The sequence below is a fragment of the Neovison vison genome, chromosome 11, assembly GCF_020171115.1.
Source record: "Neovison vison isolate M4711 chromosome 11, ASM_NN_V1, whole genome shotgun sequence".
Classification (NCBI taxonomy): Eukaryota; Metazoa; Chordata; class Mammalia; order Carnivora; family Mustelidae; genus Neogale; species Neogale vison.
In genome coordinates, this window is record NC_058101.1 from 125,547,573 (window position 1) to 125,572,430 (window position 24,858).

At 37.5% G+C, this 24,858-nt stretch overlaps 1 pseudogene; it reads left to right on the forward strand.

The window, feature by feature from the left end:
• The first annotated feature begins 12,401 nt into the window (after positions 1-12,401).
• On the forward strand, positions 12,402-24,090 carry LOC122890294 (annotated as a pseudogene).
• The last annotated feature ends 768 nt before the right edge of the window (positions 24,091-24,858 follow it).

Here is a 24,858-nt window from a genome sequence, read left to right on the forward strand (position 1 = left end):
AGGGTACTGGGGTGTGGTCTAATTTAATGACTGGTGTCCTTTTAAGGGAGAGATTAGTGCACAGACAGACACAGAAGAAGGACCAGGTGAAGAAAGGGAGAAGACAGACATCGATAAGCCATGGAAAAAGGCCTAAAAGAAACCAACCCTGCCAACATCCTGATCTTCGATTTTGGTCTTTAGAACTTGTGAGGAAATATGTTTCTGTTGTATAAGCCACCCAGTCTGTATTACTCTGTTATGGCAGGCCTTGCAAACCCATATAGCAGCTAGTTAGGTTAGCAAATTGTTGCATATTCTGTGAAAGGTCTTCCCTCCATAACTCTCTTCGTAAACCTGACTTTATGATTTTAGTGAAGTTACTAAATTCATGAAGCGTTTAGATCTTGTGAAGCAGAGAAACAAAGATAAAAACAGCATGAAAACTGAAGTTGCAAGCAATACTACTCAGAGTTAGGATAATTGCAGAAAATTCTCCCAGGGGGCATTTCAGCCTTTGGGGAACTACCCAGAGGCCATATTTTTCAATCAGAAAGTACAATGGGAAACCGCTGAACTCTTTGTGAAGTTACAAGCTTGAGACTGATGTGTAACTTGTGTTCCATTAAAAAACGACTCCTTAAGGAATTGGAGTCCTCTGGGACCAACTTGCCTGAAGAACTGTGCTCTTCACAAGGAAAGCTTAATTTCCTGAACTGAGGTATCACTGTTGGAGCAGTGAGAAAACAGGAAACAGGCACCAAACCTGCCAGTTCAAGGAAGTGGACCTTTAATGTCAGAGGACACTGAATTGTCATGGCCTAGTGTTCTCAACTTTATTTTTTAGTGGCGCTTTTGGCCATGGTATTTGAAAGTAAGGGGTAAGATGTTTATTAATCTGTTCCTTGTCTTGAAACCACATTCTCTTGGCTGCCACCAAAATTATAAGATGGGTCATGAGAAGAAGCAGCCCTCCACATCACACCTTTAGTATGCCTCCAAACTAAAGCTAACAGAATGAATATTAAGCTATGAAATATCCATCCTTGAGTCTTAAGCCAGCTGTGCCTTAATGACACTGAAGTGCAATTGTCTTACACTAGGTTTGTGGTCTGAGTGATCATAGGTATCACAGCCTCCACGCTGAAATTAGTTCAACCTGACAAGAACTTTGGATGAACCATGCTGTTTCTGCTGGGATGTTTAGGTATAACAGATGAATGATACATCAGATAAATCTGTCTGCTCTGCCTTACTTTCCTCAATGTGATACTATATACACTATAAAGCCTTACACAGGGCTCCCTGATGAACCCAACAAATTGATAGATGGCAGTTCCATTTAGAATGTCAGAGTGACTATGTTTGCATGTGGGAAATTTGTACAATTCTTCTATTAAACTGAACTCAGGTAAGTCAAGGTCACCAGTCCTCCAGGATTTGAGAATGGTTGAGTAGAAGTAGAACAATCATAGCCATTAGATGTTCAGGGTATAAGAAACAATGATTCAGTTTTTACCTTGAGCTTCTGTTAGCTTTAGTTTGGAGGCATTTATTTTTAGAGATGGATCTGAAAGTTTATTGATCCTCCACTAACTTTAGGGTACTGTCTATATAATCAGGTGCCTGTAAACATTCCATGTTCCTCTAAGTAAATAAATGTATGTGAACTTTGAAAGAGAGCAAAGCATAATGGGAAAAACAATTTAGGCTTTGGAATTGGAAATACCACTGTGATGAGGAGCAATCAGTGATGGAATGTTTGAAGGCACTCAGTATCATTGTGAGCACATACTAAATATAAAATAATTGATCATTGTTATCATGGACTCTTGGCTTGATCCATTTGAGTATACCAGTAGGTCTAATTTGGGAGTTTTCTTCTCTTCTTTTTTGCTTTGGTACAGCCAATGTTTTCAATTTTTCTCAAATTATAATGACCTTATGTTGTAGATTAAATAAATATTAAAGTCTTCTCAGTCTATGTCATAGCATAGAAACATTGGTATCCTTATTCAAAACTGTTTATTCAGTGCCAGTGAAGCCAATTTTGTCACATCTGGTCTCTGCAAGGCGAGAAGTGATGGAAAAGCTGACCATGTCACCAGGGATAAGTAGCAGACATTTTGTTTTTGTCTATCTGCTGTGTGTCCAGACAGATAACACTTTGGTAGTCCTTACATTTCCATCTTTAAATAAGGAATCTGGTTCAAAAAGCAAAACAAAGAAACTTTAAATGACTTGAAGACAATTACAAAAGTCAACAAAAGCAGGGTATCTGGGTGGCTTAGTGGATTAAGCATTGGCCTTTGGCTCAGGTCATGATCTCAGGGTCCTGGAATCGAGCCCCATATTGGGTTCCCTGCTCAGTGGGGAGTGTGTTTCTTTCTCCCTCTGCCTGCCACCCCCCCTCCTTATGCACGCTCACTCTCTCTCTCAAATAAATAAAGAAAAATTTCTTTAAAAATGTCAACAAAAGCAAGGCACTGTTTTACAAGAGAAATTTAATTATCAAAAGGAAACAATGAAGCTCCGAGTTTGAGAGATTCCTGGAAAGAGTGGTTTGAGTTGAAAATGAAATAGGTGAAAAACATGAAATTTGGGATATTAGTCATTTGTTTACATGTTCTACATAATTCATAGTTATGAATAAGAAATATCTTAATTGTAGTCTTAAGATGAGAATAAGGTTACTCTTACAATGGAAGAACATAACATTTATTGAGCGCCTTTGAGTTGAAAGCTCTGTTCCTTTACTCATTCATTTCATTCATTTTTTAATCTCATGTACTCATCACTGTTGGAATATGGCTTGCTATATCTTTCTTTCAGAAACTGAAACTCTGAGAAATAATTCACTTACTCAAAGTCACACACTGTGTGGCAGATCTGGAATCGAAACTCATCTGTATGACCATAAACCCAGCTCTGCACATCATAGCATGTGAACTCATTACAAACAAATAAAAGTGATAGACCTCAGAGAAAAGCTATAAAGAAAATTTTCTTCTCCTTAGTAAATCGTTCTGTTTTCCAGTAGTAGGCAGATCTCCCTCTGTTTTTACTTACTGGATATATTAGAGCTATATCTGTGAGATGAGTATCAGTGGATTAGTTATCACAAGCCTGGTGAGAAAAATAAATTTGCTGTGATAAACATGGTTTAAAAAATGGAGCTAGGGATCAGGAGGGAGACAAACCGTAAGAAACTCTTGATCTCACAAAACAAACTGAAGGTTTCGGGGGAGAAGGGGGTATGGAGAAAGTTGTTGGGTTATTGACATTGGGGAGGGTATGTGATATGGTGAATGCTATGACATGTATAAGCCTGATGATTTACAAACCAATACCCCTGAGGTACAAAAAAACTGCATCGGTCATCCTTCTATGCATCTATCTATATATCTATCTATCCATCCATCCTCTATCTCCTCTCCTTCTCCTCGTTCCACATTCCCCCCCTCTTTTCCTGATCTTTAATGGCCCCCAAATGCCCTTCTCTCTCCCTTTATCCTTTGGATTTCCCTCACTTCTTCAACTCTCCTTTTAATTTTTCCTTTATTATTCATATTTTTTTGTTTTTTATTCATACATCTTCTTCCTTGATATAGATTGATTTGAGAGTTTTCTGCTCTTATTTGTAATACTACGAGGTAATAATGCAAATATTATGCAACCTGATGTTAACTAGATCCTCCCATGGATTTTTGTTCCATAAAAATCTTTTGACATTTTTAGTAAAGAAACACAATTCTTATGTCAAGATTTCCAAAGATAAGAAACTCCTCTCAGCACAAGGCATTTTCATGAAGAATAAGGAATTTCATGATTTGGTAAGCAGCAGGAGAGAAAGGGAATTTGGAAAGAACTATCTAATTCTTTAATGGTTTTATACAGCTTACATATGAGACCTGCTGGGTTTACAAATTGGTTCATGGATTCAGTGTATAACCTCAGGAATCCTTCTAGAACAAAGAGAATTGGGTGCTAGACCTCTGTACCATCCAGGATCAGTGGGTGAGACCCAAATACTCCATAGATTGATTTCAATTAAAGGTTAAATACATTTTTTTCTTAATTTAACTGTTACATGAGATGTTGATATATGAAATTATTGTTGTTAATAATATTAATACTTGAGAAATTTCCTAATATCTCCAAGCTTCAGTCACTTTCATCTCTAAAATTCTACAGTATAGTGTTGTTGGATGACTAAATTAGATATTATAAGTGGATAGCTCACTTAGTTGCCTAATGCAGTTTTATTTATTTATTTATATACACACAGGTGCATATGTTATAAAACCTTTTCTAAAGTCCCAAAGATGTTCCACTCATTCATGATCAAACTCTACTTGAACCAAACATCATCAGTTTCAACTAACAGTCATTGAGAAAAACTTACAAGATATATCATGATAAAAATGTGATTTGTACTGGTGCTTAGGGAAAATAAAACTTTAGATTAACCATTATACTTGCCTAGACAGTCAAGAAAATTGAAGAGTGTTTACATGGCAATTACTATGCATTTAATCTAAAGTTATACTTATTTGTTATTGTATCATCATAAAGCTGAATTTCTAAGTCTGTTTACTAAAGAAATATAAAGTAAATATTGTTAATCCTGATGATGATTATTATAATAAAACCAAATTCAAAGCTCTGGTGACCATACTAGGTCTTCATATAATAAACATTCCATGCTTTTAGTTTCAGATATTCAGCTTCTCAGATATCTCCATAGGTATCTAAGGTTCACATTTATTTCAAACAACTTGTATACTTCTATCCCTCCTTCCAGACATTTTCACCCATGTTATCTAGTCACCTATCATATCCTCTATCCCAAACCTTGCTCCTGACTAAATTCTTATCTTCGTTGTTGGCATCCCACAATGCCGTGAATCTGCTCATCCACTCAGAAACATGGTGTCCTCCTGGGTTTCTCCCTGGCCTTTCCTCCCACTCTGTATCCTTCCCATATCATTGAGTCAGTAAGATCTACCTAATCTACCCACAAATGTAAAGAACTACTTCTTGTCTACTTTTTCCATAATAGGCACTATTATAGTTATTTTAGCTCTATATCATATTTAATTCTTTTCAATAGCTCTTCTATTTACAGATGGGGAAGTAGTGGTTCACAAAACCTCCAAAGACTGACTGCTCATGCCACAAAGCCGCATTGCCCTTTGTAAAAATTTCCTGCTATCTCTTGCCATTCTCCTTTTTTGTCCTTTCCTATTTCCCTTGGTCTATTCAGAACTTTGATTTTCCCATGTAACCTTTTACAATAGTAGATGTGAGACCATATTATTCATTTTTGTATTCTCACATACAAAACAGATATTTGTTGAATTAATGACTTTATGTCATTTGTTGAATTTGTTTGTTGAATTTGTTGAATGACTTTATGTCATTAATTCAACAAATAATTTAATGATTTTTATTATTTAATTTAATTTAATTTAATGATATTTATTGTGCCAAGTACAGACAACACCTATAAAACTTATATTTGTGCATCAAATAAATTTTTATTTTTCTCTCATTTGGTACCTTTAAATTTAAAAACAATTTAACTTATGTGAGCTTCTAGAAATAATCATTATTTTGAACAATTTTTTAAACAGATTGAATTTTCTTATTTGACAGAGAAAGAGAGAGTAAGAGGGAGCACAAGCAGGGAGATCGGCACAGGGAGAAGGAGAAGCAGACTCCCAGCTAAGCAAGGAGTCCAACATGTGGGGACTCTATCCCAGGATCCTGGCATCGTGATCTGAGCTGAAGGCACATGCTTCACCAACTGAGCCACCCAGGAGTCCCTAACAATTTTTGTTTTTAAAGCAATAGAGAGAGAGCTGAGGCCAAGGAATAGCAGACTGAAATGACATTAGCTCCCAGAAGTTCAGCTAGATTGTCATCAAACCATTCCAAACACCTACAAACTCAATGGGAGATAGAAGAGAAGAAGAGCAGCAATTCTAGGAACAGAAAATAGACCACTTTCTGGAAGATAGGATGTGTGGAGAAATGAATCCGAAACCACAGGAAGATAGATGACAGGGGGAGGGGCTGGTTCCTGGCAAGTGGTGAAGCAATGGATCACAAAATAGAAACTTTTCGAAGTCTGCTCCACTGAGTGACATCACACCAGAGGCTAAGCAGGGATGGAGCCCTTGTTGGGACAGAGTGGTCTCGGGCCCCACAGGGTCACAGAAAGATAGTGGGTGTCTGACTGTGGCAGAGCTCCTAGGTATTGGAGCAGGGAAGCCGACTATAGAGACAGAGCCAAGGAGTGGGCTTTCAGATCAGGGTTACCTTAAACCATGATCCAAGGCATAGTCACACCACTGCTCTTTGAGCAGGAACCCCACAAGTGACAGATCTTGAGACCGACCTCCTCCTTCCTCCTCCAGGAGTGGCACAGGAATGTGTGGCAGGAATCTGCTGGATTTGGAGACTCCAAATAGGGCCATGCACAAGACACAGAAATGCTAGTTCACAGGCCAGGAGAGCACAGACCACACCCAGAGACCAGGGAGACCAAAGTCATCGACTGCTTTTCTCTGAGGGTGCACTGAGGAGTGGGGCCCTGAGCTCTCTGCTCCTCCAGGCAGGAGACTGGGAGGCTGCCATCTTCAATCGCATCCTCCAAAGCTGTATGGAAAGCATTCAGGGAACAAAGAAATGGAGAAATGTTCCATGCTCATGGATTGAAAAAACAAATATTGTGAAAATGTCTATGCTACCTAAAGAAATCTTCATGTTTAGTGCAATCCTTATCAAAATCCCATCAATTTTTTTCAAAGAAATGGAACAAATAATCCTAAAATTTATATGGAACCAGAAAAGACCCCAAATAATCAGAGGAATGTTGAAAAAGAAAGCCAAAGTTGGTGGCATCACAAGTTCAGACTTCAAGCTCTATTACAAAACTCTCATCCTCAAGACAGTATGGTACTGGCACACACACACACACAAAGACACATAGATCAATGGAACAGAATAGAGAACCAAAAATAGTCCCTGAACTATACAGTCAACTAATCTTTGCCAAAGCAGGAAGGAATATCCAATGGAAAAATGTCTCTTCAACCAATGGTGTTGGGAAAATTGAACTGAAGAAGAAAATTGAACTGAAGAAGAAAATTCTTCTGCCACGTGCAGAAGAATTAAACTGGACCATTTCCTTACACCACACACAAAAATAGACTCAAAATGGATGAAAGACCTCAATGTGAGACAGGAATCCCTTAAAATCCTTGAGGAGAACACAGGCAGCAACCTCTTCCACCTCAGCCACAGCAACATCTTCCTAGGAACATTGCCAAATGTAAGGGAAGCAAGGGCAAAAATGAACTATTGGGACTTCATCAAGATCAATACCTTTTACACAGTAAAGAAACAATCAACAAAACCAAAAGACAACTGACAGAATGGGAGAACATATTCACAAATGACATAACAGATAAAGAGCTAGTATCCAAAATCTATAAGGAACTAAGCAAACTCAACACCCAAAGAACAAATAATCCAATCAAGAAATGGCCAGAGGGCATGAACAAACATTTCTGCAAAGAAGACATCCAGATGGCCAACAGACACATGAAAAAGTGCTCCATGTCACTCAGCATCAGGGAAATACAAATCAAAACCACAATGAGATATACACACTAGTCAGAAATGGCTGAAATTAACCAGTCAGGAAATGACAGATGTTAGTGAGGATGCAGAGAAAGGGGAACTCTCCTACACCTTTGGTGGGAATGCAAACTTGTGCAACCACTCTGGAAGACAGCATGGAAGTGCCTCAGAAAGTTGAAAATAGAGCTACCCTACAACCCAGCAATTGCGCTACTGGGTATATACCCTAAAGATACAAATGTAGTGATCTGATGGGTCATGTGCACCCAAATGTTTAAAGCAGCAATGTCCACAAAGCCAAACTATGGAATGAACCCAGATGTCCACCAGTGGGTAAATGGATAAAGAAGAAGTGGTGTATATATACAATGGAATACTTTGCAGCCACCAAAAGAAATGAAATCTTGCCATTTGCAACAACGTGGATAGAACTAGAACGTATTATGCTGAGCAAAATGAGTCAATCAGAGAAATACAATTATCATATGATCTCCTTGATCTGAGGAATTTGAGAGGCAGTGTGGAGGTTTTGGTGGTAGGGAAGGAAAAAATGAAACCAGATGGGATTGGGAGCGAGACAAACCCTCCCAATAATTTTGTGAGACTCCTAATCTCACAAACAAACTAAGGGTTGCTGGGGGAGGGGGGCTATGGAGATGGTGGCTGGATTATGGACTTTGGGGAGGGTATGTGATATGGTAAGTGCTGTGAAATGTGTAAGCCTGATGATTCACAGATCTGTACCCCTGGGGCAAATAATACATTACATAGGTTAATAAAAATAATAAAAAATAAATTAAGCAATAGAAAAATAAATCTTAAAGAAAATAAAATAAGTAATCAGATGTGTGTTCTGAGTGAAAAAGTTGATTAAAAATTATAGATATTTCTGCAAAGAAACACACCAGCACTTATCCTTGTCCTCTCACCTCTAAGCACAGGGGATAGGTGAAATCAGTGAAGGGGATTAAAGAGCACACTCATTGGGTGCCTAGGTGGCTCAGTGGGTTAAGCCGCTGCCTTTGGCTCGGGTCATGATCTCAGGGTCCTGGGATCGAGTCCCACATCGGGCTCTCTGCTCAGCAGGGTGCCTGCTTCCCTTCCTCTCTATCTGTCTGCTTCTCTGCCTACTTTTGATCTCTGTCTGTCAAATAAATAAATAAAATTTAAAAAAAAAGAGCACACTCATCTTGCCTAGATTTTATTACTGTCATATTGGTCCTTTCTGAAGCCTCTCCATTCAAGGTATTTATTATAAAAGATACCTCAGAAACATTTACTATTCATTCATTTATTTGTATGCTTTAGTTCAACATTGATGATTATTTCTTAAGAATTATACTTCATATTGGAGATTCTGAATCAAAGAGCTCACAGTGTCCTTTTTTTTTTTTTTAAAGATTTTATTTATTTATTTGTCAGAGAGAGAGGGAGAGAGAGCGAGCACAGGCAGACAGAGAGGCAGGCAGAGGCAGAGGGAGAAGCAGGCTCCCCGCTGAGCAAGGAGCCCGATGTGGGACTCGATCCCAGGATGCTGGGATCATGACCTGAGCCAAAGGCAGCTGCCCAACCAACTAAGCCACCCAGGTGTCCCTCACAGTGTACTTTTAATGCTTTCAATTTTAAACTGTAAAAAAACAAAAAACAAACAAAAAAAAACAACCAAAACAACCCAGCTCATCATTATCTATGTTGACTGCAGCACCATTCTTAGACTTTTTCAGCTAAGATTTACATTTTAATCCATTTTACAGCACATTAAGTACTGTGCCATCTTCAATGAGGATTGGGAACTCTGGATGTTTTAATATGCAAAGTGGAAATTCCAAAGAGCAAGATTTTTATTTATTTTCTATGCTTGCATAGAAAGTATGCAAGTAATTTTGGAAGTAATTTTAGTGCAGATGCATTTTTCCCCTTTTTTTCTTATCTCTGCTATACCTCAGATAAGAAAGGTTCAGATGCATTTCCAGTAGAGATTTGTTAAGTTAAAACAAACAAAATCTTAGCAATTAGAAGAAAATACCATATATTGTGTTATCAAAAAAGTCTTCAAAAAAGTCTTGTGATTACAAGTAATAATGATTTGTTAATAATTAAACTTTGCAAGGAGACAGCAAGACAAAGCCACACAAATTATCATCCAAAGAAGTTTACTAATCACGTTAACTTTTGTTTCCTTGTACACTGTTGTTGGGAATGAAAACTGATGCAGCCACTGTGGAAAACAGTATGGAGTTTCCTCAAAAAGTTAAAAATAGAGCTACCCTATAATCCAGTAATCACAGTGCTTAGTATTTCATTTCCCCCTACAATACAAAAATACTAATTCAGGGATATACATGCACTCCTATTTTTACTGCAGCTTTATTTATAATAGCCAAATTATGGAAGCAAACAAAGATCCCATTAATAAATAAATGGATAAAGAGAAGGTGGTATATATGTATGCAATGGAATATTATTTAGCCATAAAAAAGAAATAGATTTCTCCTTTTGCAATAACATGGGTGGAGCTAGAGTATATAATGATAAGCAACATAAGGCAACCAGAGAAAGGCAAATATCACATGATTTCACTCTTATGTGGAATTTAAAAAACAAATCAAATGAGCAAGGGGGAAAAAAGAGAGAGACTAATAAAGAAAGAGACTCTTAACTATAGAGAAAAAAACTGATGGCTACCAGAGGAAAGGGGCTGTGGGGATAGGTGAAATGAGTGAAGGCGATTAAAGAGCACACTCATCTTGATGAGGACCAGGTGATGTATAGAATTGTTGAATTGTATATTGTACACCTGAAATTAATATCACACTGTATATTAACAATACTGGAATTAAAATTTAAAACAATTAAAAAAGAAAAGTATTAAAAGTAATTAAAAAAATACTTAGGCTAACTAATCCTTGAAATTTAAATTGATTTTAGCCATACTGTCCAGCATCTCCTCTTTCACCTCAGTTTTTAAATTTTATATTTTGCTAATACCATTTATTTTTGCATGTAATTTTTTCACTGCTGACCATAGCTAAAGAACACATTCACAATTTTAAGAATCATCTGAAATTTCATCTCATCTATGAAACTTCCCCTAACTCCCCTATGTAAGTAGAGTAGATCATTTCTTCCTCAATTTTCTTGCACCACTCAGTTCATTCTTTATTCTAGAAACTATTACTTGTGATATGAGTATTGGCTTAGGTACATGTCTCCCCCTCTTGAAACATAAACTATGTGAAGACAGATTATTTATATTTGTAAGTCCAGAATCTGAAACAGTGTCAGAGGCATGGTAGATGACACAAACCAAAAATAATTATTACATTCAGATATTCACAGACCTGTAACCCTGAAACAAATAATACATTATATGTTAATAAAAAAGACAAATAATATTAACACAAGTATAATCTTTTAATACATAAAAAAACAAATATTCTGCAACACTTTCTGCTCTCCCCACCAAATACACATAAAGAAGATACTAAATGTTGTTTTTACTTTATTTTTTTCTAAGACCTGAACTCTTTAGTTTACCCAGGAGAAGCAATCTAATTTTCAACAGAGACATAAGGTGGCATTGACATTGAAATCACTATGTATATTAAGTCGTCACACTAGATATATTAGATTGATGTCTATAGTGCCAGGTTTGATATGCTCAGGCTATATTGTTAAGTTGACTTCATAAACACTTCCCAAGGAAAGCTGTACCAATCTGGAGTACAGATTCTCCTGGCTCACACTGTCCACAAAACTGCAATAGTTGGAGTAGACTTTATTTCTCTGGATGGAGCAGAGGGTAGCCATGGCATAGTCCTGGTTTCTTGATTTAATTTTTGCCATGTAAACTGGGAGACAAATAGGGTGGAGGACTACAGAATCCAGTGTAGTGGACAACAACATATGCCATGGGAGCTAAATGATCCCTAAATCCTATATTGAATATTTAATTAAGAAGTCATTACTGTGGGGACACCTGGGTGGTTCAGTCAGTTGAGTGTCCAACTCTTGGTTTTGGCTTAGGTCATCATCTCCGAGGTTTTGGGATGGAGCCCTGGCTTAGCGGGGAGTCTGCTTGAAAGATTCTTTGCCTCTGCCCCTCCCACTAATGTTCATTCTCTCTCTCTCAAAATAAATAAATGAGCCTTTAAAAAAAGGAAGTCATTACTATCCCTTACTATATGCCAAGATCTATAAAAAAAAATGCTGAATGATAGTGAATGTATCTTCTTTTTCTTTATTTTCTTTATTGTTTTACTCTTTTTTAGTAGTTTCTTCCACATTCCTTTTGGCTCTTGCCACCAGAGGTCTTTTCTCTTCTTCAAGACAAAAGGTCTTTTCTCTTGAGCTGGCTGTAATAAAATAATTGTCATTTTGATTTATTTTCATTATTTATTCAATGAAAATTAAGACCTGATCAAATTGATATCCTGGAGAGTTGCTGCTTCCCTTATGATTTTGAAAATAAATACACCACTTGAGCATATTAGGCTCTTGTGTTTAAATGTTTAACAATCATTTCATTCACAAGTCAATTTCTCTTCTCAGCCAGACTGCTTTCCAGTGTTCTCCAAACCCATTCCTTCCAAACCTTATCACCAAACTTGTTATTGAGCCCAATTCTCTATCTCTCATACAGTGGGTAATGTGTGAATACATACTTGTGTAAACATCTTCAAAACTGGTTCTTGTTGGCTGAATACAGGTAAAGATAGTAGTGAGATTCTAGGTTGGTTTATAATTGTTCTGACTGAAATTTTCATGGAAGCATGGAGGGATTCTCCTTAAACCAGACCAAAGCACCTTTGACATCAAGGCGAAATCTTGAAAGGTAACCAGAGACTTGATAATATAAGGGTGTCAGTCTCTTCAGAAGAATCCCACAGAAGAGAAGGGAGAAATCGTGCATTTAGAGACTTCATGAGTGGAAGAAACCCAGGAAATCAGAGGTGTTTAGGACTTTAAGAATAGCTGACCAATAAAATACCTCTCAGAAAGGTGACCAATGGGAATGAACTCTGCTCTATCTAGGGTGAATTAATGATAGGACTTGGGATGTGTGAGACTGAAGTTAGGCTGTAGAGGGAGTTGCTCTCTGACTAGGTGTGTCTTCGTCTCACATTGTACATATGAGTTATGGTTCATGGCCAGTTAAATTGAGAGTTTTTAAAACCATGCTGACTCCAGACTATTGTGCTAGCTCTCTATTTTGTGGAATTTAAATTTTAGAATTTGTGCTCTGAAACCCTATGTGGCTTGGATTTGGTCTTACTCTAATAGCTAGTCAATTTCTCCTTTCTCTTCATTTACAGTCTTCTTATGGTTTATAATAGATTTTTATAAAAATAGTTACCATAATTTATTATCCTATGTCAATACTCTTTGCCAGTGTCTTTCCACACTGATTCTGAGCTTGTCTATGTGACCTGTTAAATAAAGGTGTATTAGCTAACTTGAAAGAGATTACGTTGGAAGTACTCCCACACTGGAGCTCACCCTCTTCCTGAAACTCAGAGTTCTTGAAGCTCTCTTCTGTGTGGAAAACTATGCTCCAGTTAAATGCCAGTGTGAAAGGCCATCTTTGGTAATACACCCCCCAGCCACCATGCCAGCTGAACGTAATGCTTAGAGAACTCAGTAGAGATCAGCTTATTTTCAGGGTGTCACAGATTGCCAGACCAGATCAAAGAACCACTAGAATGACCTACAAACTATAAAATAGTGAACTAAAGAAATGGTTGCTGTTTCAAGAGACTATGTTTGGAGTGATTTTTTTTTTTCTTCCAGCAAATGTTAACTGATAAAGAAAATGATATCTAGACTTGGGATGTTTCCATAACAACAACAACAACAATAAACATGTGACAGTGTCTTTGGAGACCATTCTGTGCCAGAAGCCATAAGACATTTTGTGAAGTCTGGAAGATTGGCAAGCAAACTGCTAGTGGAGAATGGAAAGATTGTGACATGTATGAGATGATCTTATGAAACAACTCACAAAACTATTTCCTGGTGTAATCTGGAAGATAAAAAATGCGGACATTGGCAAGATAATTTTCAGGAGGACTTTAACATTTCTATTGGCTTCTTTTAGTTGTCTATGATAATTCATAGGAAAAGAAAGATGAGCTAAAGAAAGAACTGATTAGCTTGCAGGAAGAATTTATGTAAAACATGGAGGACCCAGGATGCACTAGATTAACTATTTCTCATTTGCAGTCTCTCCAGCCAGTAAGAGTCCCAGTGTAAATTAAAACCTAAGGGTGTTTTGAAAATTCAGAACACTTGCAGTAAAACGTGGCTTCTGTATCAAGATCAAATCAAGGATATGACTGTAAAATCCTTGTTAGGACTCTAAAAAACACTTATGGTGATATCTAGTGGACTTTCTCAGTTAGACCAAAGCACTTCAAAGGTTCTAAATAACATTGCCTTATAAGTGGCCCAAAGTAAAGAAAGGCCTGTATTGAAAATAACTGTGGAAATGACTTCTGTTAAAAGATGTATTAAAAGCACACACATTTTTTTTTAAAGATTTTATTTATTTATTCAACAGAGGGATCACAAGGAGGCAGAGAGGCAGGCAGAGAGAGAGGGGAAGCAGGCTCCCTGCTGAGAAGAGAGCCCGATGTGGGGCTTGATCCCAGGACCCTGAGATCATGACCTGAGCTGAAGGCAGAGACTTAACCCACTGCGCCACACATGTAATCCAGCACACACATTTTTGAAGGAAGTTGTATCCATTTAAGATTTCTTAGACAGAAACTGAGTCACTTCAAATAAAAAAGAGTCCTCTGGACTTTCAAATTTCTATTGGAAGCAGTCTTAGAAAACTACTCAACTGTCAACCTGGGACATTTACTTTTTCCAGAAAAGGAGAATATCTCAGAGGGAGGAACCAAGAGCCGAGAGCTAAGAGTCATGGAAAAGAGACTGCTTACAAAATGGCAGGTTAAATTTCTATTGTACTCCCAGTGCCTCTTGATAGTGTCCTCTCACACTGCTTTGGGGCTTGTCATGTGACTTCCACTAGTGGATGTAACATTAGCAAACTTGATCTAAACAAGTACTCTTAAGAGTAATGGGGCCCTTCCTTGTCCTAATCTTGGATCTCTGCTACCTCTGTGTAAGGAAGCATAGCCAGCCTATTTAATGAGTGAAACTTGGCATACTCACCCTTGTCACTCTACATGTCCCCACCAATCACTACACCTTGGAGTGAGGTTCTATTGTTGAAATACTGTGTCATGGTCAACTATCTTTCTAACACATGGGACACTTCTGAGGAGATAAGTTAGAACCACCCAGGCAATCTATAGAATCATGAGCTAATAAAAGGTTATCATTTGAAACACTAAATTTTGGGGTAGTTTTTACAGAGAATAAGCTCATTGATGCACACCTTGTCTAAGGCATTTATCATATTACATTTCTCTTTTTAATCAAGGTATAATTGACATAAAACATTACATTAGTTTCAGATATAAATGTTGTGATTAAACAAGTTTTATGTTAGGTTATGATTATCACAAGTGTAGCTACTCTGTCACCACAGAACACTATTACAATAACACTGACTATATTTGCTATACCTTGTATTCCTGTGACTGATTTATTCCATATCATATTATATTTTAATTAACTGCTTAGAGGTCTAGAACCCCTATTGTACTATCATCACCATGCTTTAATAGAGCACATCACATCTCAGTCACCTTTTTAACCCTAGCAACTGGTATAGTGTCTGGGAGATAATCAGGATGGGAAATGTGATTGCCCTTGAAAAATATAAAACTGATTATGTCACTTCCCTAATTAAAATTCTAAGCTCTTTGTGCATGCATACAAGATATTCAATAAATACTTTTAAAAACACATGTTAAGCTTTTAAAATGCCTTTTTGTTGACAAAATTAATGATTCATCTCTAACTTCCCCAGCTCTAAGATGGCTGTTGAATTCATGAAAAATTTATTAACAGCTAATATATATCTGGAATACTATGTGCTAACATTCTAACAAGGGAAACAGGATTTTAAACAAGTGCAAATATAAATAAAAAAAATAAGTATTACTAGCATAATAATGAGCATATATATTGAATACACAGACCAACCCAAAGGAGGACATCTCACCCGAAAGGAAGCACAGTGCTTCAGCTGTGTTCAGTTTTGCATTATGAGGCTGTACTGGTTGGGAAGACATAGTGAGAGGAGAAGCAGTCTTGGCACAAGAAGCAACATGGGTAGATCCCAAGTGGCAGGAAACTGCAAGGAACACAGGGGTATAATACATTTTCTCTGGTTGCATTGTAGGGGTAAGAAGGTCAAGTGCAATTCTTGGTTAGAGAGATGAGGCAAGGACAGATTATGAGAAACTGCTCCTGACACCAAGGGGCTTGGGAACATGCCAGTGGGCTTACTTGGAGAGGAAGAAGCAGAGGCGTGCCATGATAAAATGTCTGTGTTAGACTAAACAGTTTCAAAGTAGTAAAATATGGTGGAGGTCATATTGTTTTCCATCCATCCAGATGTAAATGCCAGAATAAATGGAAGGAGTATTATGGGTTTTGTTGCCTTTTCCAAATAAAAAAATAAAGACTAAAGATTTTTAAGCATGCACATCAATTCAGCATTGTTCATAGTGGAATGAATCTAAGTTCCCCCGGGAGAAGGGAAGTTTTGTTGATGAATTATCCTTGTCAAATGCTTAATGCCATGGTGTGCACCCAATGACTTAATTCAAATTTGTTGATGCTCACAAAGTAAACATTCGGTAAATTTATATTTGAAATGCAACGTGTTTTTCTGCTTACTCTCCAGGTGTGGAGAGTGTTTAAATTGTACAGATTTTTAGTTCTGATAATTCTATAGAATTATCTATAGAAAATTCTTCCTCAATTTCAAACTGCATTTAAAGTGGACATCATCTGTGACTCTCTAAAAGGTTATTCCCAGAGCTCATACCAGAATTGATTGTGCTTTGTTTGTACTATCGTCATTTTGTTTAAACATGGTCTTCACTTTCTACCACTTTGTATTTCTTTTTCAACTGAAAAATTCAATCTTAAATATGTTGACTGAAATCGGTAGTTTAATGAAACTGAGGTTGGGTCAGATAGAAGGTCTATTGTCACAGCTAGATAAAGACTAATCTCAAGTGTGACTAATGACCACACTCAACACAGAGAGAAGTGATTTCAAAAAGAGCACTGCAAATCTTATCTTTATGAATAGGAATGCCTAGCCATTGATAATGCTTTGCAATAGACAGCCCTGTTAAACAAGTCTTCAGATGCCACTATTTCTTTACAGGGAGAGTTGCTTTTTTTTCCCCTCCTCCCATCTAATAAAGCTAAGTTCACATGTGCTGAATAGTGCTATCTGAAGTGTTGTTACACAGGGCTGAATAACACGGTATAAAGCTGACATCCCTCAGGTAGGATATCATCATCATGGGTACAGCCTTATGATTATTAATTGCCCAGGAATCTAGCTCCAATATTTAGGAATCAAAGAAAGGAACAAGTAGAAAAATTTTCAGTGGACAAGGAAGAGAATATGTATATGGCCAGAGATGGGACTTGTTGGTAAATGGGTGAAGGCGGGGGAGATAAAAATGAAGATCTCTAAGGGCAGAAGTCTTGGGGTTGAATCCTAGAGGTAGGCCAAAGGAAATATAATTCTTCTGGTTTAACTAGGCATTGAGGCAAAATAAACAAGAGACATTTTTATGTCTTATGCTAACTATCATACCTGCTATACTGAGAAGGATGCCAGAATACAACGGTGAAGAAATACGTTGAAGACTTGTACAGCTTCTGGAAAGTTCAGCTCTCAGACTCCCAAACTCCTTTCACTGGATCAGTTACATCTCTTTTGAGTTACTGGATCATAGCTTAATTTAGATACAGTCCCTGTCTCAAGTCAGAAATTCTTTGGATCAAATTTTATTAATCCGAAGGTCCGTGAGTAATGGACAGTTTTCAAATATCTGGGAAGCAGAGTGGGGATTTTTCCTTTCAGGTCACTTCCCACTTTGATGAAAGCTGCCTTTCTGGGGACAAAGTATCTTTACTATCATCTTTACTTTACTATCTTTACTGTATAAACTTACAAAGTGTCTTTACTATCTTTACTATCTTTACTGTATAAAGATACAAAGTATCTTTACTATCTTGAATAGAACAAGGCAAAATAAAAAGCAGGAAGAAGCAAATTTGAAAATATAATAGTTTAGGGCGCCTGGGTGGCTCAGTGGGTTAAAGCCTCGGCCTTCAGCTCAGGTCATGATCCCAGGGTCCTGGGATCGAGTCGCGCATCGGGCTCTCTGCTCCACAGGGAGCCTGCTTCCTTCTCTCTCTCTCCCTGCCTCTCTGCCTACTTGCGATCTCTGTCTGTCAAATAAATAAAATCTTTGAAAAAAAAAGGAAAATATAATAGTTTAACATAAATTATGTCATTCAGGTATGGTTTTTATTTAAAAGAATTATAGAGCATCATTGGATGGACTGGTCCATAATGTAGGGCACAATTATCATCACCTTTGGAATACTTCATCAACAGCAGTTCTGAGTTGGGAAAAAAAAATACAACTTTGCTTTCCATTATAATCATGATTATCTGTTTTTGTTTACATTAGCCTGGATTTCATATAGGAAAATACTAATAAAGAGGGAGTATTTTGGAGCTATTTATCATCTAGTTTTTAATTCAATTTACACATATAATAGAAGACAAAAGTTATCCATTCATTTCGTATGGCAAGGTATTTGCCAGTTAGCACATGAAGTACAGGTGAGGGTATCTTTAATTAGTTTATCCTGAAAACACATCAGATGGCATAAAATATTTCTATCAGAAGAGGCTCAATTTTCAAGTCCTTGAGCATAACAAAACTTTGAATTTACCTCTAAAAATCCCTGTTCGTGGCACATGTCACAAGACTATTTATTCTCTTCCTAAAGAAGGAAGCCTACTCTCAAAATGAATTCCTGGTTACAACCAAAGTGCTTGTGGGTTGGGACAGAAGAAGAAAATGAAAGTTTCTGTCAGATCACAACATACAGTTAAAAAATGCTGTTGTTTTTTATATGCAGATGAGTCAGGTCAAGGAACAAATGGTGCTTATGACATTTCAGACCTGTAACTGAATGAACTTGAACTCCAGGTGTTCTTCTGTATAGCAAGCTGCTGCTTCTTCTTCTTTTAAGATTTTATTTGACACAGAGAGAGCAGCAGAGGGAGAGAAAGAGAAGCAAAGGGAGAGGGAGAAGCAGGCTCACTGCTGAGCAGGGAGCCTGATGTGGGGCTCCTCCTGGGATCATGACCTGAACCAATCCCAGACACTCAACTGACTGAGCCACCCAGGTGCCCTATGGCAAGCTTCTTGTTTCAATTCCCATTTTTAGTAAATACTTGTTGAATAAATAAAGAAACTGCAGAGGCCACAGATATTAGTAATAATTTTTATGTTCTATAAATACTGGATATAATTTCCTAATATTCTGTTAAGGATTTTTGCACCTATTTTCATGAGAGTTATTATATCAATAATTACTTTCTTTACCAAGTTTGGGTGGTAAGGTTATGCAGGATTCATAAAATGAGATGAGAGTTCTTACCTCCTTTATTTTCTGAAGGAGTTAGAAGGGTGAGATTTCCTTCCTAAACATTTTCTTTTTTTTTTTTTTTAAATATTTTATTTATTTATTTTACAGACAGAGATCACAAGTTGGCAGAGAGGCAGAGAGAGAGAGAGGGGGAAGCAGGCTCCCCGCTGAGCAGAGAGCCCAATGCGGGGCTTGATCCCAGGACCCTGAGATCATGACCAGAGCTGAAGGCAGGGGCTTAACCCACTGAGCCACCCAGGTGCCCCCTAAACATTTTCTTTTAAAGATTTTATTTACTTATTTGACAGACAGAGATCACAAGTAGGCAGAGAAGCAGGCAGAGAGAGGAGGAAGCAGGCTCCCTGCTGAGAAGAGAGCCGGATGCAGGGCTTGATCCAAGATCCTGGGATCATGACCTGAGCCGAAGGCAGAGGCCACTGAGCCACCCAGGTGCCCCTCCTTCATAAACATTTGATAGAAATCACCAATAGAACTAAATGGGCCTGATGCTTTCTTTGTGGGAAGATTTGTGATAAGAATAATTATCTTTAGTGGTTGTAAAGTTATTCAGATTTACTTATTTATTTTGTGTCGATTTTGGTTAATTACATTTTTCTAGGAATTTGTACATTTTATCTAAATATCAAAATTGGTAGCTTAAAGTTGTTCATGATATTTTCTTAAATGCCTTTTAATATATAGAGAGGATTTGAGTGATGACTCTACTTTCTTTTCTGATATTCGTAATTCATGTTTCTTCTTTCTTTTTTTCTTAATCCATCCAGTTAAAAGTTGACTAAATTGACTGACCTTTTAAGAGAATCAATTCTGTTAATTTGTTTATTGTTTGTTTTCTATTTGACTAATTTCTGTATTTTATTATTTTCTTCCATTTACATTGGTCATTAATATACCTTAGTCCTTTTTCCTAATAATTTAAAGCTGCAGATTTCTCTCTGAGCACTACTTTATCAAGAGGAAAATTTTTTGATATATTGTATTTTCATTTTCTTTTGCTTAAAAAATTTTAAACATCTCTTATGATTTTTTTACCCATGAATTATGTAGAAGCTTAATTTATAAATATTTGAAGTTTTCTAGAGATTTTATTTTTATTGATTCTAATTTTATTCCACTATGACCAATGAACATATTGTGCAGGATTTTCATCCTCTTTTAATCTATGGAGACTTTTCTTTAGCCCAACATGTGGTTTATCTTTTTTTTTTTAATTTTAAAATTTTTTTTATAAACATATAATGTATTATTAGCCCCAGGGGTATAGGTCTGTGGGTTGCCAGGTTTACACACTTCACAGAGTCTCTTATGGTTTGTCTCCCTCCTGAGCCCATCTTGTTTCATTTATTCTTTTCCTACCCCCCAAACCCCCCATGTTGTGTCTCCACTTCCTCATATCAGGGAGACCATATGATAGTTATCTTTCTCAGATTGACTTATTTCGCTAAGCATAATATCCTCTAGTTCCATCCAACATGTGGTCTGTCTTAATGTAATACCATAAGCACTTGTAAAGAATAAGCATTCCGTTGTTACTTGGTAGAGAGTTCAATAAATATCAATTTATCAACAACATCGACACTGTTCAGATATTCTCTGCCTTTACTGATTTCTTTTTGGCATAGTTCCTTCACCAATTTTTGAGAAGGCTACTAAAATCTATAATCATTAATATAGTTTTATTTATTTTTCTCTTTAATTTCCATCAATTTTAACTTCATGAACTTTTCATTTCTGTTGTTAGGTATAAATCCATTTGAAATTATGTCCTTCTTATTAAAGAACTCTTACCATTATGAATTATTTCTCTTTATCTATGATAATTATCTTTGTCTTGATATTTTTCACTTTATCTGACTTTAATAAACTCACTCTGACCTCCTTAATCTAATTGTTTGTATGGTATAATTTTTCCCATCCGTTTTTCAATATATCTATTTTATTTCATAGACTAACTATGTGCTGAAGAAAAAAAATGTTTTCTTTTAACAGAAACTTTTTTCCTTCTTCATTTTTAAAGGCTATTTTCATGAAGGTATAGAGCTCTGGGTTGATAACTTCACTTTCATCACTTTAAAGATGTTCATCTGTTCTCTTTGTTCTCTATTGTTTTCATGAGAATTCTTCAGCCATTTGAATAATAATTGTTCCTCCATATTAACATGTGATTTTTCTCTTATAGATTACAAGATGTTCTCTTTATCATTGCTTTTCAAAAGTTTGTCATGTAACTAGGAATGTTATTCTTTGTATTGACATTTACTGAAATTTTAAAATATGAAGATTCTTATCATTCCCCAAATTTGGGGAATTTTGAGCTATTATTTCTATAATGGTATCTTTTGCTTTGTTCTTTCACCACTCCCCTATGGAGACACCAATTGTACCTATGTTACACAAGCTGATATTGTCCTACCAATTACTGAGCATCTCCTTATTTTTAAAATGTTTTTCTCTAACAGATTGCATAATTTCTATTGATAGATTTTTAGGTTTACATAGTCTTTCCTCTGTCATCTCCATTCTGCTATTAGATTCATTACTTGAATAATTTTATTTTTGGCATTATATTTTTCAGTTCTATCAATTTTATTAGTTTCTTTAGGTTTCCTATTTTTCTGTTTGGATTTCTAATCTTTAGTTCTTTGGAGACATAATTTATTTTACATCCTTGGGCACAGTTTTAATATCTGCCTTTAATGCCCTGTCTCCTCATAGTAACATTTGGATGGCCTGGGATCAGTGTCTGTTGATTTTTTTTTTTTTCCCCTTGAGGATGCATTGTGTTTTCCTACTTCTTTTATAAATGTTATATGTGAAGATTTTGGATTCTGTTATATCTCTCCAAATCAGTGTAGTTTTTTGTTGTTTGTTTAAGCAATTCACTTGGTCTGTTTCAAATAACAAACTCACTCCTAGGCAGCAGCAATACATCTTTGTGCACTTCTTCTAGCCTTGACCATAGTGATTGGACACTGACACATACATGGTGTAGGTGTCAGCTAGGGACTTAGGCAGAGTTTCAATATAGACTTTGAGGCTCCCTCTCTCTGCCTGTCTTCTTTCGGGGGATTTGCCCTCATTTTCCAGTGATTCTGGCTACCCCAAGTCTTGTCTTCTGGTTCTTCAACCAAGAAATATAGTAGATTTCTTAATACTTTTTTTTTTTTTAAGAGAGAAAGGAAGAGCACATGAGTGGTGGGGGAGAGGCAAAGGGAGAGGGAGAGAGACTATTAAGCAGACTCCACACACAGCATGGAACCAGACAGGGGCTAGATCTCATGACCCTGAGATCATGACCTGAGCTGAAATCTAGAGTGGAATGCAAAATTGACTTAGCCATCCAGCCACCCCACTCTGCCTGTCTTTTTTTGGGGATTTGCCTCTCATTATCTAGTGATTGTGGTTGCCCAAATCTTGTCTTCTGGCTCTTCAGCCAAGAAATATAGTGGATTTTCTTCCTTTATTTTTTTTAAAATTATTTATTTATTTGAGAGACAGAAAGAGCTAGAGAGAGAGAGTACAAGAGAGGTAGGGAGCAGAGTGAGAGGAAGGCTCCTCACTCAGCAGGAAGCCCAATGCAGAGCTCAATCCCAGGACTCCGAGATCATGACCTGAGCCGAAGGTGGACACTTAACCAACTAGAATCATCCAAGTACCCTTGGATTTTCTATTACATTTTTAACTGTGCTTCCTGGCACAGTTTGTGAGGGCCCTTCAGAGTAGAAGCCCTAAAACAAAAATGGAAAATGCACCCAATGCTGCTTCTTTCCTCCTAGTTGTAATTCCCTTCTAAAATTTGCTGCGGCCTTCTCCTTCCTTCCCCTCTCCTTTTTGCTCCTGTTCTTTGCTTTCCAAAGAACTTCCATAGTTGTTTTTATAAGTATTCCAGCATGTTTAGTTGTTGTCTGAGGAGGATCAGTCTAGCAAGAGCTAACCTGGCCATTATTAGAGGTGGAATGCATAGAATTGATATCCCAGAAAAAAATTACATTTTTTTTAGAAAGAAGAGAAGTCTGTCCCCAGAACAAATGTTTTGGAAAGCACTTAACAATTACCTAATTATCTTGTTTTTTAAAATTTTATTTTTAAGTAATCTCAACACCCAGTGTAGGACTTAATTTCACAACGCTGATATCAAGAGTCAAGGTTCTACTGACTGAGTAGAACCCGAGCTGCGGAGAGTGAGCTTCCCCTACCTGAGCAGCCTGCTGCCCTTCAGCCGCGAGTCTCCCACGATGAACCCCGTGGTGGAGCCGCTGTCCTGGATGCTGGGTACCTGGCTGTCAGACCCGCCGGGAGCCGGGACCTTCTCGACGCTGCAGCCTTTCCAGTACCTGGAGGAAGTGTACATCTCCCATGTGGGCCAGCCTGTGCTGAACTTCTCGTTCAACGCCTTCCACCCGGACACGCGCAAACCCATACACAGGGAGTGTGGCTTCATCCGCCTCAAGCCCGACAAGGAACAAGGTGGCCTTCATCAGCGCCCAGAACACAAGCATCGTGGAGGTGGAAAAGGGCGAGGTGAACGGGCAGGAGCTGTGCATCACGTCCCACTGCATTGCCAGGATCTCCTTCGCCAAGCAGCTCCACGTGGAGCAGATTACCCGAAAATTCAGGCTGAGTTCTGAAGGCAAACTTGCACAGACGGTCTCCATGGCAACCACTACCCAGCCCATGAGTCAGCATCTTCACATCACCTACAAAAAGGTGACCCTGTGACCTTTCGGCTTCTCCGTAGACGCTCACAGCCTGTGCGGGTGTGGCCGCAGGCCTCGTGGGCCCCAGAGTGCTGACACAGGTTCCTGTAACAGCGTAGAAAAACCAAATAAAAGGACTTTATTTTAAAAAAAAAAGTTTCTACTTTTTTACTCTAGAAAAGCCAGGGTTCTACTGACTGAGTCAACCAGGTGCTCCCTAACTTCTTGACAAATATTTTTTTTTGTCAGATACTGTGGTAAACCTTTCAATTCCAGGTTCCTATAGTCACCATCATGCGTACGACTGAAAGCTGATGGTATCTTAGCCAAGCTGTCACTTCCAATAAACAGATTTGGGGTGAAAAACCATAACTATTTTGCTATACTATATAAAAGGCTTCTGTGGGTGCAATTAATGTAAAATAAAAACTACTCCAGACAGAAAGCTGAAGACACTTGAATATACCAGGGAAAATTACCATGTCAAAGATCAGATGACTAGTACTTACCAAATACTTACAAATTTCTTACATTTCTCAGTACTCCTTTCAATTATGTTAGGTTTATTTAACTAATTCTGGAAAATGAAATGAAAGCGCAATGATACAAATCTCTTCTGAGCCAAGGCATTTATGAGTTGGTGAGCTGCCTTTACCTCTATCTCCCACACCTTGGGATCCGGGAGACTGCATACTCTATGTGACATTGGATTTATATTGAAGAGGGTTGCCTGGCCTGTCATGGATTTTGCAGGAGCAAGAATTAAGACTTTAGTTTATTTTGCCACTGAGATTTTGGTGTTTTTCTACTGTGTCAGCTATTTTTTTTTTTAAAGATTTTATTTATTTACCTGACAGACAGAGATCACCAGTAGGCAGAGAGGCAGGCAGAGAGAGAG